The sequence below is a fragment of the Mustela nigripes genome, chromosome 6, assembly GCF_022355385.1.
Source record: "Mustela nigripes isolate SB6536 chromosome 6, MUSNIG.SB6536, whole genome shotgun sequence".
Lineage (NCBI taxonomy): Eukaryota > Metazoa > Chordata > Mammalia > Carnivora > Mustelidae > Mustela > Mustela nigripes.
The window spans coordinates 24,247,801-24,264,077 of record NC_081562.1 but is presented as its reverse complement, the minus strand read 5'-3'; the positions used below and the strand labels follow the sequence as shown (position 1 = coordinate 24,264,077).

The 16,277-nt window shown below is 36.5% G+C and overlaps 1 protein-coding gene and 1 pseudogene across 3 annotated transcripts in view; both read right to left on the bottom strand.

Annotated features, from left to right (window-relative positions):
* The window catches only part of CDK17 (cyclin dependent kinase 17), a 109,731-nt gene that overhangs the window by 69,244 nt on the left and 24,210 nt on the right, over window positions 1-16,277 (bottom strand). The window lies entirely within an intron of this gene.
* LOC132020507 (large ribosomal subunit protein eL38-like) lies at window positions 5,283-5,495 on the bottom strand (annotated as a pseudogene).

Below are 16,277 nucleotides of genomic sequence, written 5' to 3'. Positions count from 1 at the left end.
CCTACTAAAATTTTAGATGAGTGCTATTTCACTACTTTGAAATATAAGTAGCTTTTTCTTTTAGACCAAATCTTTTCCCAGTGAATAATTTTAATATTTTTATTGCATGAAATATTCTGAATCTTCCTCTGGAATACATCTAAGAATACATCATTTCAAACATACCACGTTTCACCACATTTAAGATGCCATCAACAATAGAACACAGCATTACTGCATAAATCACAAAAGGGGAAAAAATGCTGTAAGTTAAACTATGGCTTCGTGGATTCTTTAATGGACTTTTAAGAATCCCTGAAGGATCTCTACCACATTAATCTAATCTATAATTTAATGTACTGGAGCATGCAGGTGGCTCAGTTGGTTAAGCATCTGCCTTCGACTCAAGTTGTAATCCTAGGGTCCTGGGATGAGCCCTGAGTTGGGCTCCCTGATCAGAGGGGAATCTGTTCTCCTTCTCCCCTGCCCTCTACTTATGCTATCTCTCTCTAGTAATAAATAAAACAGTTTTTAAAATATAGTCTAATGTACTGCTAAGGTGTTTTATCTCAGAATATCATTTTAATAACCTTATTGCCAACTTCTCTTATACCAGTTCTTAGAGTGCATGTAAGTATTTTGGCTTCTTAAACTTTTATTTTGATTTCCCTTGTAGTTTTATCTTTTTGTTTACTCAACAAACAGCACAAATATTAACCTTAGTTCATTTCTGTTCATTTCCAACTGGTGGGCTAAATAATTTCATTCAACATTTACAGGGCTGAGGCAGGAGATGGGAGAGGATGGAGAAGAATGGATATAAGGGGGCGCCTGGGTGGCTCAGTGGGTTAAGCCTCTGCCTTTGGTTCAGTGTCCTGGGATCCAGCCCGTGCATCAGGGTCTCTGCCCCGCAGGGAGCCTGCTCTGCACTCCCCCTCTCCCTGCCTGCTTCTCTGCCTACTTGTGATCTCTGTCAAATAAATAAATAAAGTCTTAAAAAAAAAAAAGAATGGATATAAGGTTTTCTGGGGGTGGTCACAAATGTTCTAAAATTAAATTGTGGTGATGACTATACAAATATATTAAAAATATTTTTAATGATGTTGACTTTCAATGATGTTGTTTTAATGATGAACTAATGATGTTGACCACCTCTTTAATGGGTTTATGATCCATTCATATAACTTCAAATCTTTTGTCCACTTTAAACAGAGTTGTCTTAAGACTTATGTTTAAGTCCTTTTTCCAACATATCTATTACAAATATATTTTTCTGTTCTGTGATTTGCCTTTTGTTTTCCTTTGTTCCTTCTATTTTATGGTTGGTTCTCTCTGCATCCTAAAATTTTTGGTACCAGGATATTATGGGTATTTTTTCTGTATTTTGTATTTTCAAGTTCTATATTTTTAGCGTTACAATTTAAGACCATTAACCATTTTCAATTATTTTTTGTATTTGGTGTGAGGTAAAGGTCACTATTTCTCTATAGATTTTCTCAAAGAGGTCTGTGAGAAAGGTCTATTAAATTCACAACAATAATAATGGACTTGTGTGATTTTCCTTTTAGCTAAATTTTGCTTTACATATTTTGAAGCTATGTAATTAGGTGTATACAAATTAGAACTATTCTATCTTCCTAATAAATTGCCCCTTTAACATTATCCCTTTTTATCTCCAATAATGTCTCTTGGCTAAAGACACTGTATCTCCTATTAGTATAGTCACACAGCCATTTCTTAGGTAACATCTGCATGGTACACTGTTTCCCATATTTTTACTCTGTACCTGTTTATGCTTTGTAAACAGCACATAGCTGGGTTTTGCTTTTCTGATTCAACCTGATACTCTGATACCTGATACATTTAGTCCATTAGCATTTAATTACTGATGTAGTTAAGTCCATCATCTTTGTATTTATTTTCCATTTGTCCCCTTGTTCTGTTCTTTGATCTTCCTTTTCTATTAATCACATATTTATCATTCTATTTTATGTACTCTATAGGTTTATCTTTTAGCATAATTCTTTCAGTGGTTACTGTAAAAGATACAAGGTTGGGGTACCAGGTGGTGGGTATTACAGAGGGCATGGATTGCATGGAGTACTGGGTGTGGTGAAAAAATAATGAATACTGTTTTTCTGAAAATAAATAAATTAATTTTTAAAAAAGATACAAAAATGCATCTTCATTTTGTATCTTAAATTAGTGCTTTTACCATGTCCCATACAAATGAGAGATTCTATTTTTTTTTAAGTTTATTTATTTATTTATTTGACAGAGAGAGAGAGAGAGAGAGAGATCACAAGTAGGCAGAGAGGCAGGCAGGCAGGGAGAGGGAAGCAGGCTCCCTGCTGAGCAGAGAGCTGGAGGCGGGGCTTGATCCCAGGACCCTGAGATCATGACCTGAGCCAAAGGCAGAGGCTTAACCCACTGAGCCACCCAGGCGCCCTCAAATGAGAGATTCTTATAATTCTATTTACTTCCTCCTTTTGCTATTGCGGTCATGTAATTACTTTGACATGTTCTATTTTTTTCCAATATAACATTTCTAATGGAACACTGGAGATTGTTAAAACTACTGGTTTAAGCAACTAACAGTCCTGCCCACCCTATTTAGCTATTCCAGTACTCTTCATTCTGTCATGCTTCTACCTCAGAATTTTTTTTTTTTTTTTTGGGCTGTGTATTTCCTTAATGTTTCCTAAAGTGTGGGTATGTCGCTGATGCCTTCTCTCAGCTTTTGTTTATCCAAGAATATATTTATTTCATTTCTGGTTTTGAAGGGTATTTTCACTGAGTACAGAATCACTGGTTATCAATTTTTCTGTCAGCACTGTAAAGGTGTCATTCCACTGTCTCTTCTGAGTTACATGGTTAAAAAATCATCGTTGAAGATTCTTATTTCTCAAGGCGCCTGGGTGGCTCAGTGGGTTAAAGCCTCTGCCTTCAGCTCAGGTCATGATCCCAGGGTCCTGGGATCAAGCCCGCCTCCAGCTCTCTGCTCAGCGGGGAGCCTGCTTCCTCCGCCTCCCTCTCTCTCTCTGTCTCTCTCTCTCTCTCTCTGTTTACTCGTGATCTCTGTCTGTCAAATAAATAAATAAAATCTTTATTTAAAAAAAAAAAGATTCTTATTTCCCTGTAACTAACATGTCTTTTTCCCCTTCTGTTTTTAAGATTATTCTGTTTATATGTGGTTTTTAGCACTGTGATCTGGAACTAAGTGCTGAGGGAAACATAGCAATAGCAGGCAGACATAGTACTACAAACTCCCACTACTAAGTGGTTAACTACTAAATAAACAGAATTATTAATTATTTCTTTTGGCTTAGTGGTGTTATGAAAGAATTTCTAAAACACTAAAGGTAAATGTTTATTATTTATCCTGTGTTGGGTTCACTGAGATTCTTCCATCAGTGGTCTTAACAGTTTTTGAAAAATAGATATTATTTCTTCAGATATTGTTTCTGCCCTTTCCCCTATCCATTTCATCAATGTCTTAATCTGCTTGGATACTGTAACAAAATACCACAGACTACACAACTTACAAACAGAAATTTATTTCTCACAATCTGGAAGCTAAAAGTCTGAGATCAAGGAGCTTTTGATCTTGGTTCTCTTCTGTGCTATAGACTTCCTGCTATATTCTCACATGGTGAAAAGTGCTAGGGAGCTTTCTGAGGATCTCTTTTATACAAGCATTAATTCCACACATGAAGACTCCACCTTCATGACCTCAGCACCTTCCTAAAACTTCACATTCTAATACCATCAACACTGGGCATTAGGATTTCAACATGAAATCTGGGGTAACAAACATTCAGACCACAACACTTAGGGACTCCAATTATACATATGTTAATCACCTGGTTATGCTACACTTGTTTTTTATATTGTTCTGTTTCTTTCCATTTTGTATCCTTAGTGCTTTAAACATATCCTTGCAATACCCTCTCAGTGGGTACTAGAAAGAAACACAGCAAGTATTTTAAGAAAGCACCTGAGTATGCTTGGTCTACACTACTTCTTAAATGGAGAAATGAAAATATTTTCCTCTATGTTTCACAAATAAACCAAAAACTTCCTTGAAAAAAAAAATTAAGTTTAGCAAGTTACTCCTCCCTTTTAGGGAAAATGCTAGAAATTCAGTTCTACCTTCAGTCTCATCCATGAAAGCTATTAAATATGTTCAATAACTTAGGAGGTCATCACAAACAGGAGATAGAACAAGGTATACAGGAAGGTGCTTAATTTGCAAAAAAAATCACTTGGTTATGATAAAATCTTTTTCAGACACCAAACCTTTGTCTTTTTGCCTCAAATACTTTTTGTCAGTTTAATAACCCTTTGAATGTCTATACATTGTATTAATATTTATTATGTATTTATCCACAAAAATTTTAAAGCTTTAAAATTATCCCTAAATATATCTAAATGAAATTACTTTTCCACTATATACTTGGCCCTATGGAGTTTATAAGCAGTCTTCACATCTTATTTGAGTCTTAATATGATTCTAGTAGGTAAAAAGGTATAATTATTTACCATTCTTGGTATACAAATGAGAAAACAAAAGCTCAAAAGTGGGTCACCAAAGAGTCCTTAAGCTACTAAGTAAATCCTGATAAAACAGAAATTTAAAAACTACGTGCTCCTACCATTAATCGGCTCACAATAAATTGGCCCATGTGTGGATTATAAGTGAACCACAAACTGCCTTTCCTTGTAATTTTTGTAATATTCTTGAGTAAAATTAAGTCAAAGCATGCATGATCATCTTTTTCAAAAGAAAAGCCACACCTTAAAGCAATTTTAGCAATACCAAATTATCTGTAAGTCGCCAAATTTCATTTAGCTACAGCAAAATGTGCTTAGTAAATTATTTCCTAATGATGGTATTTTAATTGACAATTTTTAAAAGTATTTTTAGAACTAGGTTTATACAAAGCAGATAACTTGTAAACATGCAGCCAGGCAACTTGTAAACATGCCTCTTTCCTCTTCCGTAGGCCTCTGAACATTTCTCCTTGGGCAGACTCATAAATACAAATTCCAGACTCAGTATCACAAAGGATTTGTAACAATTTTCAACTATTCCTTCCTTGAATCCTGGTTTTATTTCAACACTGCTGAGAGGAGGTTTCCAAAGTAAAGGACAAAACCTCCAACAAACCTTCCACTGCCATCTAGCCTTTCTAGATCAGCCTGTGTGTGTGTGTGTGTGTGTGTGTGTGTGTGTGTGTGTGTGTTGTGTAGGTTTGTTTGTTTAAAAGACTCTTAATACAGTTCAAATTAGCATGCCAGGTTCATTTCAGCTCCTTCACCGCCAGACCTGGAGGACAGGACTGCTTTAGTTTCCCTGCCTTCTCTTCATCTGTGATAACCAATGTATAAAGGTATCTCCTGTATCAAATTTTAAACTTCACATTATCTTTATTTTTCTTGAACTTGACAGATTTGGCATCCTTTAGCCTGGCTATGAGAAGAAAGTCCTTGATTTCTTCCATTTTGTGAGGCATGGCTAAGAGGGGTGCAGAGGAGTGCATAGCTTCCACCACCCAAAAGACCTACCCAGTGTATATTTACAATTATCCATAAACTCTTTTTGAGAACAGTACTGTCAAGTGTTAGCCATTCTATCAGAGAAACAGGCCACACTCTTTTGCTGTATGAACACAGATGTTATCCTCCTACATAACAAGTCATTTCTGTGATTACATTTATAGGCAGTATAACCCAGTCCTTCAAATACGGGTAGAAAAATAAATATCCATATGAAAAGTCCCTTAGTTCTAAGTATAATAAACCACAGCCACTAATATATTACAATAACATTACATATTACATAATATCTGTTGTTCTACTGTACTGCAACAGACAGGACAAACAAGACATGAAGAAAATAAATCATCTCTGTAAAATAAGTGGAATTATAAGCTGCTATTTAAATTCAACTATTCAGGGGCATCTGGGTAGCTCAGTCAGTTAAGTGTCTGCCTTTGGCTCAAGGCATGATCTCAGAGTCCTGGGATCAAGACCCATGTAGGGGGCTCCCTGCTCAGCGAGGAGTCTGCTTCTTCCTCTCCTTCTGCGACTCTCCCTGGCTTGTGCTCTATCTCTATTGCTCACTTTCTCTCAAATACATAAAATCTTCAAAAAAAATTTTAAATTCTACTATCCAAAAAAAAAAAAAAAAAAGAAAAAGTCAGTTAATGGTAACTCCTACTTGTTTAAAGTAACTGGCTATGGCCAAAAGCCGTAATTTGATCCTTACGTTAGTCAATTAACTTTGCGCTACCAGGAAAATCACCTATCTATAATTCTGGACACTCAGAAATGGTAAATATGTATCAGTGGTCTTATGAAGATTTAGCCAAGATGATAGACGGTTTAATGCCATCAATCATCAGGAAGTACACAGCTACAAAGGCTGTGACGTTGTGTGGAAATCTGGGTTCTGCTATTTTTTTCTAAGTAGAAAGATATTTAAGTCAACAAAATTATAATACTTATAAAACATCTCAATACATTTTATCACTTTCATATTTCCTTTTTTACTCTCATTTCATGACATTTTTAATGACTGCTGCTCTTCCTCCTTCTTTTGTTCCAACTCAATACATCTTCCAAGAATTAAGCACAGAGATTTCTATCATGGTGGTTGGTAGTTCCTTTTGTATCAGGAAGACTTACAAAATAAAACAATAGTTCTCAATTCTGTAGTTAATTCTTTCAATAAATATTCTATGCTCACATTGTAAGCACTTGAATTTCTTACTAACAGTCAAAGTAAGAAATTTGGGAACTGTATTTAATGTATAAGAATAAATTCAGGGTTATTCTTATAATAATGTCATTCCCCAAAATGAATAGGATAGGAAGTGGCTTTGTAGTTTAGGAGTTAGAAACTGCTCACAATTGGGGTGCCTGGGCAGCGCAGTTGGTTATGCATCTGACTCTTGGTTTTGGCTCAGGTCATGATTCCAGGGTCCTGGGATCAGGCCACCTGTTGGGCTCTGCAATCAGCATGGAGTCTGCTTGTCCTTCTCCCTCTCCTCCTCCCCCTTGCTCTATTTCTCAAATAAATAAAAATCTTTTTCAAAAATTGCTCACAATTCTCAGTCCCTCTTATCTATCCAGTAACTTACAGTTTTCCATATATAAAACTATCTATTCTGTCATGTGCATTATAGCAGAAACAAAGTTGAAATCTCTAGAAAATAAAGCTCAATAAAACCTGGATGGAATATGTGGAGAATAATAGAAGGCCTAGATTTACCAAGAGCAATGATCTGAAAATGTGTATATCAAGAAACAATGATCTGCTGTCTAACACAGACAAGAGTTGTCACACTCGTGATATACTTTTTTTGGGAAAAGGGTGAGTTTGCAGGCACAGTACCCAATCTATTTCACCTATACTGCCATCTATAGGAATGGCCTAGAAAGATTTCAATAGGAAAAAAAAATAAGTAGAGGAGGGGAGGGATTATTTCTCTGTTCAATGAAGAACAGTAGGTTAAGACTATTGTTTCTTTTATTCTGAATCCATCTTTATAAAGGGTAAAGAAAATCAAAAGGTCACAATCTTTAGATGTGGCTATACGTTCCCATGCAATTTTGTGGTTAGAAGTTAGGAAGTGACTAGAATTGTTCCCTGTTTCAAAGGTAGGAAATGAGAGGTTATCCTGAGGTCAGGATCTTCTAATGTGGCTCTTGATCTAAATTGTGTTAACTTGCCCTGCTCTAGGATGAAAGCAGTTATGACCAGATCAATGTGCTCTGCATCTGGTTAGTCAGCTGCTCCAGAGTAGGCAGCCAGCAAAACAGCTTTGGGGCCCTCTCTGGGGACTGTGGCCCTCCTAAGATTTGGGTATAGGCCAATCCTGTTGCCCACTAATTCTTAAAAGATATATTCAGATCTCCCACTAATTCTTAAAAGGTATTTTCAGATCCCCAAGATAAGTAAAATAAACGTAAGTAGAAAATACCCTTTTAATTTTCCAAGTAAGCTGTAACTGAAATGTTCCACATTTCCATCTAACATTCACTAGAAAATGAATTACTTTTTTTAATTTATTTATTTGACAGAAAGAGAGAGAGACATCACAAGTAGGCAGAGAGACAGGCAGAGAGAATGGGGAGGAAGCAGGATCCCTGCTGAGCAGAGAGCCCAATGCAGGACTCGATCCCAGGACCCTGAGATCATGACCTCAGCTGAAGGCAGAGGCTTAACCCACTGAGCCACCCAGGTGCCCCCAAAATGAAATATTTTAACAACTCTATATGAAACCATTATACTGGCTCAACTATCTGCCTTAGAAAAATCAACTGATTCCTTGGAAGAGGAAATTTAAAAGGAGGCCCCTGTTTTTGTTTTTGTTTTTTTAAAGAGGGGAAAACAATGCTAAAAAGGAGAAGAGGGTCCCAAAACCTAGGGACAAAATACTACAAAATATTCTTTTTTTTTTTTTAAAGATTTTATTTATTTATTTGACAGAGAGAGATCACAAGTAGGCAGAGAAGTAGGTAGAGAGAGAGAGGAGGAAGCAGGCTCCCTGCCGAGCAGAGAGCCCGATGCGGGACTCGATCCCAGGACCCTGAGATCATGACCTGAGCCGAAGGCAGTGGCCCAACCCACTGAGCCACCCAGGCGCCCAAAATACTACAAAATATTCTTAAAGGAAATGGCTTGAATACTAAGTTTTGTAACTACTGCTATAACCGCAAGGGATCCCAAAGACGAAATCCAGTTCCACGGAATATTTTTTAGCAACCTACCTTTATCAAGTCTTTCCAAAGTTTTCACAGAAATGACTCTACTGATACATTAGTATTTCATTGGTTTGGGTAATATTTGATTAAATTATGTAATTACAATAACAAAGCTGGAATATAACTGTTAAGAATATAAGCTCAAACTAAAGAAAGGCCTACTACCTATGAGTTAGTATTAAACAAGTCATAGCCATCAATCAGTAGTCTTACAGAAGGAATAAAGGCCAAATTAGTCAGATCTTTTACTACATACCCTCACTTGCTTTCTTAAATGCTATACACAAAAGTCTCTGCAAGCATGCAACCATCTATGACATCCAAAATGCTTTATGTTAATAAATTTCTTAACTGCAGTACAGGATGATTTGAACTTTCCTTTCTAAATGGAGTATTGATGAACTATAATAAAATTTCCATGCAATTTTAAGTAACATTCTTAACCTAGCAAAGAAATAAACAGATAAAATGGAAGAACTAAACTCAGTATTATAGTTAAATGAAAATTTTGTCACATAATCTTTTTCTATTATTTTATCACTGGCTGCCTGTACCTCTTAATTCCCTTCATCTATTTTGCCCATCCACACATCTCTCCTCCCCTCTGGCAAACACTAATTTGTTCTTTGTGTTTATGAATCTGTTTCTGGTTTTCATGTGTTTGTTCATTTATTTTTTAGATTTCACATATAATTGAAATCATACGATACTTGCCTTTCTCGGTCTTATTTCACTTGGTGTAATAATACCTTCCAGATCCATCCACATTGTCATGAATAGCAAGTTTCATTCTTTTTTAAGGATGAGTAATATTCAATTGTATATCTATATAGATAGATATATGCCACATCATCCATAACTGTTCACTTATCAACGGACACTTAGGCTGCTTCAAATATCTTGGGTGTTGTAAATAATTCTCCACAAACAAAGGAGTGCATATATCTTTTTGAATTAATGCTCAATCCTGTTAGCCTAACTCTGTGAATGTGATATCTTCTTAAAAAAATAAAGCTAAATTCCATATGAAAAACTTTCCCAGGATGCCTGGGTAGCTCAGTTGGTTAAGCTGCCTGCTCTCGACTCTAGCTCATGTCATGACTTTAGTGTCCTGGGACTGAGCTCCACATTAGGCTTCACACTCAGCGAGAGTCTGCCTGATGATTCTCTCTCTCCCTCTGCCCTTCCCCTCACTCTCTAAAATCTTGAAAAAAGAAAAAAGAAAAGGACTTTTCCTATTTACTCTTACAACAAATAAATGTTTGAAATATATAGGTGTCTAAGATTTGTTGACTATTTTATATAGAAATTAGAAATAAATATTTACTATAGGATTTGATCTAATTCTTAAAAATCTGTTTTTTTCATGATTTGGGACAAGGTTTATAGTGAGTTTCCAGGCACTTGAATACATGTTTATTTATATGACCACTTTCTTAAGAGCAGGCTAAAATTTATTAAAATCTAAGTCATTAGGTATGTAAATAATCAATATGAAAGAAAACCTAATGGTACACTAAGGCTCTCCATAACTCATGAATAGTAAGTACAGTAAAATAGGTCTGAACTCATTATTACTGAACTCCAGAATGTATTTTGCTCTAATTAACTTTACTCAAATATGGGGGTAGGGAGCGAGAAATCATCATGAAACTACAGTGAGTGAGAATTTTAATAGATTAAAAAGAGCCTAGAACATTAAAATTCTTCTCAATGAGTTCAAAACAGACCCTCCTTTGCGGTTTCAACTGCTTCCAAATATATGGATTCTTTTGCCATGAGAAAACAAAAAGGTCTTTTTTGATGCTCAATTTGATATTTATGAAATTAAAAAGTGGCAGCATAAGTCTCATGTTTTAAGCATATCACTTCAATTAAGGTGTTCCCTGGAGCTCCAATGCGTATTTACCCTCTGTGTACACATTTCATTAGCATTAGTCTCTATCCCTCTGACATCCTCAGTGAGACAAAAACACAGAGAATGGTTTCTATTCTTTTTTCTATTCTTCCTGTATACAAAAGAGATTAAATTTCATGATTTTCATTGATGCTTCAAAAGACTTAGGTCTCACTAATCAACACCTTAGAATGCAGTAATATTTATAGCTTATTATAAAACCCGACACTGGTTTTTACATGAAATTTATTAAGCACCAACTTAAGACAGATTTATTTGAGCAAATCTCTTAATATTATATGAGCAACCTTTTGTTTATAAAGTTAACCAGGCAATTCACAAGTTTATGTCCCTATATACTAGAACCATATCCTTCAAAAATGATTACAAATGTACATAAAATGACTAGTACCTAGTGATATCAATGATTTTTTTTTCCTCAAATGAGGTTTAAGTTTATGTACTTCCCTACCCACTAGTTTCTCTTGCAACACCATGTAAGGGGTCTATCATGAATTTAAGGGGGGAAAAAGTACTTTAAAAAATCATTAATGTCAATTAGGTAAAATACATTTTAACTGGGTGCCTGGGTGGCTCAGTGGGTTAAGCCTCTGCTTTCAGCTCAGGTCATGATCTCAGGGTCCTGGGATAGAGTCCCCCATCAGGCTCTCTGCTCAGCAGGGAGCCTGCTTCCCGAGCACTCTCTCTCTCTCACCGCCTGCCTCTCTGCCTACTTGTGATCTCTGTCAAAAATATAAATAAACAAAAATCTTTAAAAAAAATACATTTTAATTGCTGAAAGATCTGTTCCTTTATCAATTTTCCCCTCTTACACAAGTCATAGTAATATGTGCTATAACAATAACAAAGGAATAAAAAAAGATGAAATTAACCTTCCACATTATATAATTTTTCAGCAATCATTTTAAAATATAGGATCTCTATAAAACTACTAGAAGTCAATATAATCAAGGAAATGTCTTTTTCCCTTTTTATGTAATAAACTAGTAAACAGAACAATCTGCCAATCTGTTCTAGTTCTCTACTTAATTTTAACCATCACAGTAACTCTATAAAATTATTTAAATTATACTCACTTCACATACCTAAAGAGACAGTCACTGATGAGCTAAAAATTCACTGTTAGAGCAAGTAAGCAGAAGCACAAGTGGGAACCCAAACAGTAAAATGCCCTACCCAAGTCCATGTTTTCACTGCTACATAACATCACCCATTTAGCACATATATTCACTCAATAAATAAAAGCCTGGCTGCTTAATAGTTTTTCTTCTAGGAGTTACAAAAATCAATGATTGAGAAATAACGCACAATGTAATTCTTTTTCCTTTCCTTTTTCTACTTCTCTACCTACAGAATTAGGAATTCCTCACACTATGCTCTCATAATCATATATATATACATACATATATATATACACACATACATACACATATATATCTATGTGTGTGTATATATATATATAGAGAGAGAGAGACACATTATATAACATTATCTTTTATTTTTTAAAAAGATTTTATTTATTTATTTGACAGACAGAGATCACAGGAGGCAGAGAGGCAGAGAGAGAGGAAAGAGCAGAGAGCCTGATGTGGGGCTTGATCCCAGGACCCTGGAATCATGACCTGAGCCAAAGGCAGAGGCTTTAAACCACTGAGCCACCCAGGCACCCCTAATGTATCTTTTATATAGCATCTTCCTACCTAATAAGTTTAAGCACACAATTTTAAACACTTTCAGAGAAGGAAGGACATTTTGCTGTGTGTTTTGAAATCCCATTCATTTCCTAGTGAAGGGCTTAGCTTTAATAAGGCCCAAGTACTGGACAGAACAGAATAGAGGGCAGTGGGGAGGGGGGGTCTCTCTCTAGAATAACTTATAAACAAAGGAGATCCACATCTTAGTGAGTTTAAAATATTTTGCATATTTAATCAAATAGTCCAAAATGTATGCAATAAAATTGGAACATTTTCCAATAAAATTGGAAACACTGTTTTTCACTAACCTCTAACAACATTAAGATTTTATTAGCAACTGAATATAACTCTTATCTTTTTTGATCCCCAGGAAAGACATGAGTTGATATTGCTCTGCCGTTTTACAAATGAGGAAACTGACTCAAAAATTTTAACAAATTTACCTGTGATCACATAGCTTGCAAGTCTGACCATTTCCAATTGATAGTGTCCAAGTGACATTAAAAAGGAGGGAGGGGTACAAAAGAACCAAAGCCTAGAGCTCTGAGGCTATTTGAAGTAGAAGATACCCAGGAACAGATTTCAAATTAGAATTTGCTGAGTTACTGGAGCTTATCAAAAATTGCCCCTAAGAGTATCCAACTGAGAGAGGAAGGTCAAGTGCAGGATTAGGATCCAATTTGATTTTGAGAAGTTCTCAAAGTGTAGTCTGCGTAATCTTTACAAGGGGGTTGTGCTTTGAGATCAAAATTATTTTTACAAGGATTCTAAGACGTTATTTGCCCTTCTCACTTTTATCTCAAGTGTACAGTGGAGTTTTCTGAAAAACACTGCAACAGACTGAAAGGCAAAAGTAGATGTGAGAATCCAGCTGTTTTCTATTAAGCTAGACATGAAAGAGGTTTACAAACACGTAAAACAATGCTAATATTCTTGTCATGTTTTAGAGTTATTTTTCATTTAAAATATGTGCTGTGATATATTAATTTGTAATGTTTCTCAAGTAAATTAACATTAAAGAACATAAGGTCCAGGAACCAAAAAGTTGAAAAGTTCCTACTCTAGACCGAGAATGGAAGATGGTGGCGCAGTATGAAGACCCTGGGCTCATCTTGTCCCATGAATACAACCATGTAACTATCAAATCATCCAAAATTCTCCAGAAGCTGACCCAAAGACTGGCAGAACAAACTCCACAGCTAAAAGCAGAGAAGAGGCCACACTGATGAAGGTAGGAAATGCTGAGACACGGTTTGGGAGAGAAACAGATCTGGGCCACTGAGGTGTTAAGAGAAGGACAGTTGCAGAGAAAGGTGAGTGAAAGAGCCCAGCACCCAGGGGAGCACACAAGGAAAATCAATCCCCACAACAAGTGGCTTGGAAAACAAGAACGGCCAAATACTCTGGGTTCTCGCAACTAACAGGGTTAATGCCTGGAATTTTAATGGTTAGCAGGCTTGGCTGGGATAGACCTCCAGGGCACCGTCTTGCTCTTGATGAGAATGCAGGCAAACAACCCATGAACACACAGCATGGAAACAGTAATCTCAAGAGCTCCTCAGGCACACAGTGGGAGTTTAAGTGCTCATCCTGGAGCATGTCACAGAGAGGCAGCTTTCGTGGAGAGGCTATATTTACCTCCCCCACACTTCAGTATAAGCAAAGGCCCCCTGAGGCTATCAGTGCAGTGCCACCACTGGCTACCTAACCTACTTATACCAAGCCCTGCCCTCTGGTGCTCCAGTGGAAACACCCTTTCCAGTCTCACGTGCCTCACTCAGTCCCAGCAAGGTGGGCCTCTTCCCCAACAAGACCAGCCCAAATTCTTGCCTACACCCAGTCTCTCAACCCAAGAATTTTGTGGTGCCTCAGTTCTGGTGGCAGTGGCACCAAGTCTCATTTCACAAGCAGACCAGAGCACACCTAGTTAAAACTCACCACATTCAAGTAAGGGACAAAACACTACCCACGGCAGGCAAGGAAAGCTTCCACACACAACTGACCTGAAGGATACAGTAGCCAGAACACAACAGCAGAGTGCACACAACACACACTAGAGGCACTCTCTAAAGTGCCAGGCCCTGGGGAACAGGGGACACTACACAGCAGGACATTACAGAACCTCTTTTCATAAGGCCATTAACTTTAAAAACAGGAGACCTAAGCTGACTTTCCTAACACAGAGAAATAGGCACAAAGACTTAGACAAAAATGGGAAGACAGAAAAAACTGTCCCAAGCGAAAGAACAGGAAAATGCCATGGCCAGAGAGCTAATCAAAACAGATATAAGTACAACACCTAATGCAGAATTTCAAACAATGATCATAATGATACTCACTGAAGGGGCACCTGCATGGCTCAGTCAGTTAAGTATCTGCCTTTGGCCAGGTCATGATCCCAGGGTACAGGGATGGAGCCCTCCATTGGGCTCCCCGCTCAGCTTCTCCCTCTCCCTCTGCTGCTGCTCTGCCTACTTGTGCTCTCTGTCAAGTAAATAAAGTCTTAAAAAAAAAAAAAAAATACTCCCTGAACTTAAGGAAAAAGTAGAGGACATGAGTAAGACCCTTAACAGAGAGAAGAGATAAGGAATAAGAGAGCAGAAATAAAGGGCTCAATAAACAAAATAAGAAACACTTGATGGAATGAACAGCAGGCTGGAAGAAGTAGAAGAATGAATTACTGACTGAGAAGGCAGAGTAATGGAAAGTAATCAAGCTGAATAAGAGAGAGAAAAAGGAATTACACAAAGTGAGAACAAAGGGAACATAGTGACTTTATCAGATGTAATACCATTCAAATTATAGGAGTCCAAGAAGGAGATAGAGAAAAGGGGACAGACTATGTATCTGGATAATAACTAAAAACTTCCCTTATCTGAGAAAGGAAACATATATACGAGGCACAGAGAACTTCCACCAAAATTAATAAAAGCAGATTCATACCAAAGCATATTGTAGTTAAACGGACAAAATGTAATGAGAAAGAAAAATTTAAAAGCAGAAAGACAAAAGGAGACAGTAACTTAAAAGGGAAAATGCACAAGGTAGCAGGGGATTTTTCAGCAGAAATATTCCAAACCAAAATGGCCTGCCATGATATGGTTGTGCTGAATGGGAAAATCTAGAAGACTACCCAGAAAGGCTATCAATCAAAATAGGAGATAAAGAGCTTTCCAGACCAAAACCAAACAAACAAACAAAACAAAAACAAAAACAAAAACAAAAACTAAAGGAGTTCATGACCACCAAACCAGCCCAGCAAGAAACACTAAAGGCGACTCTTTGAGTGGAAAGGAGAGACCAGAATTGACAGTACAAAGGTAACACAAAAGGAAAACAGTCAAAGGAAACACAAAAGCAGTAAAAATGAATACTTCTGTAAAAAAACAAAACAAACAAAACAGTCAAGAAACTCACAAAATAAGAGTATGTAAAATGTAACAAAATATACCTAAAATGTGGGAAGAAGAGGAATAAAAAATGGGTTCAAACTTAAATGACCATCAACTTAATACAGATTGCTACATGCAGAAGTTTCACACAAACATGATGGCAGCCATATATCCAAAACCACTAATAAATATGCAAAGAATAAAGAGAAAGAAGAAATCCAAATATGTCATTAAAGTAAATCAGCAAACCATGAGAGAGAGAAAAACAAGAGATTCATAGAAAATCTTCAGAAAAAAACACAAAACAATAAAATGACAATAAATACATAAAAACAAAAGGTGACAGAATGGACTAAAAAGCAAAACAAGACTCATCTTAAAAATGAGGCTCATTTTAGACCTAAAGACACCAGCAGACTGAAAGTGAGGGGACAAAGAAACATTTACCAAATGGATGTCAAAATAAAGCTGGAGTAGCAATACTTATATCTGACAAAACGGAATTTAAAACAGACTAACAAG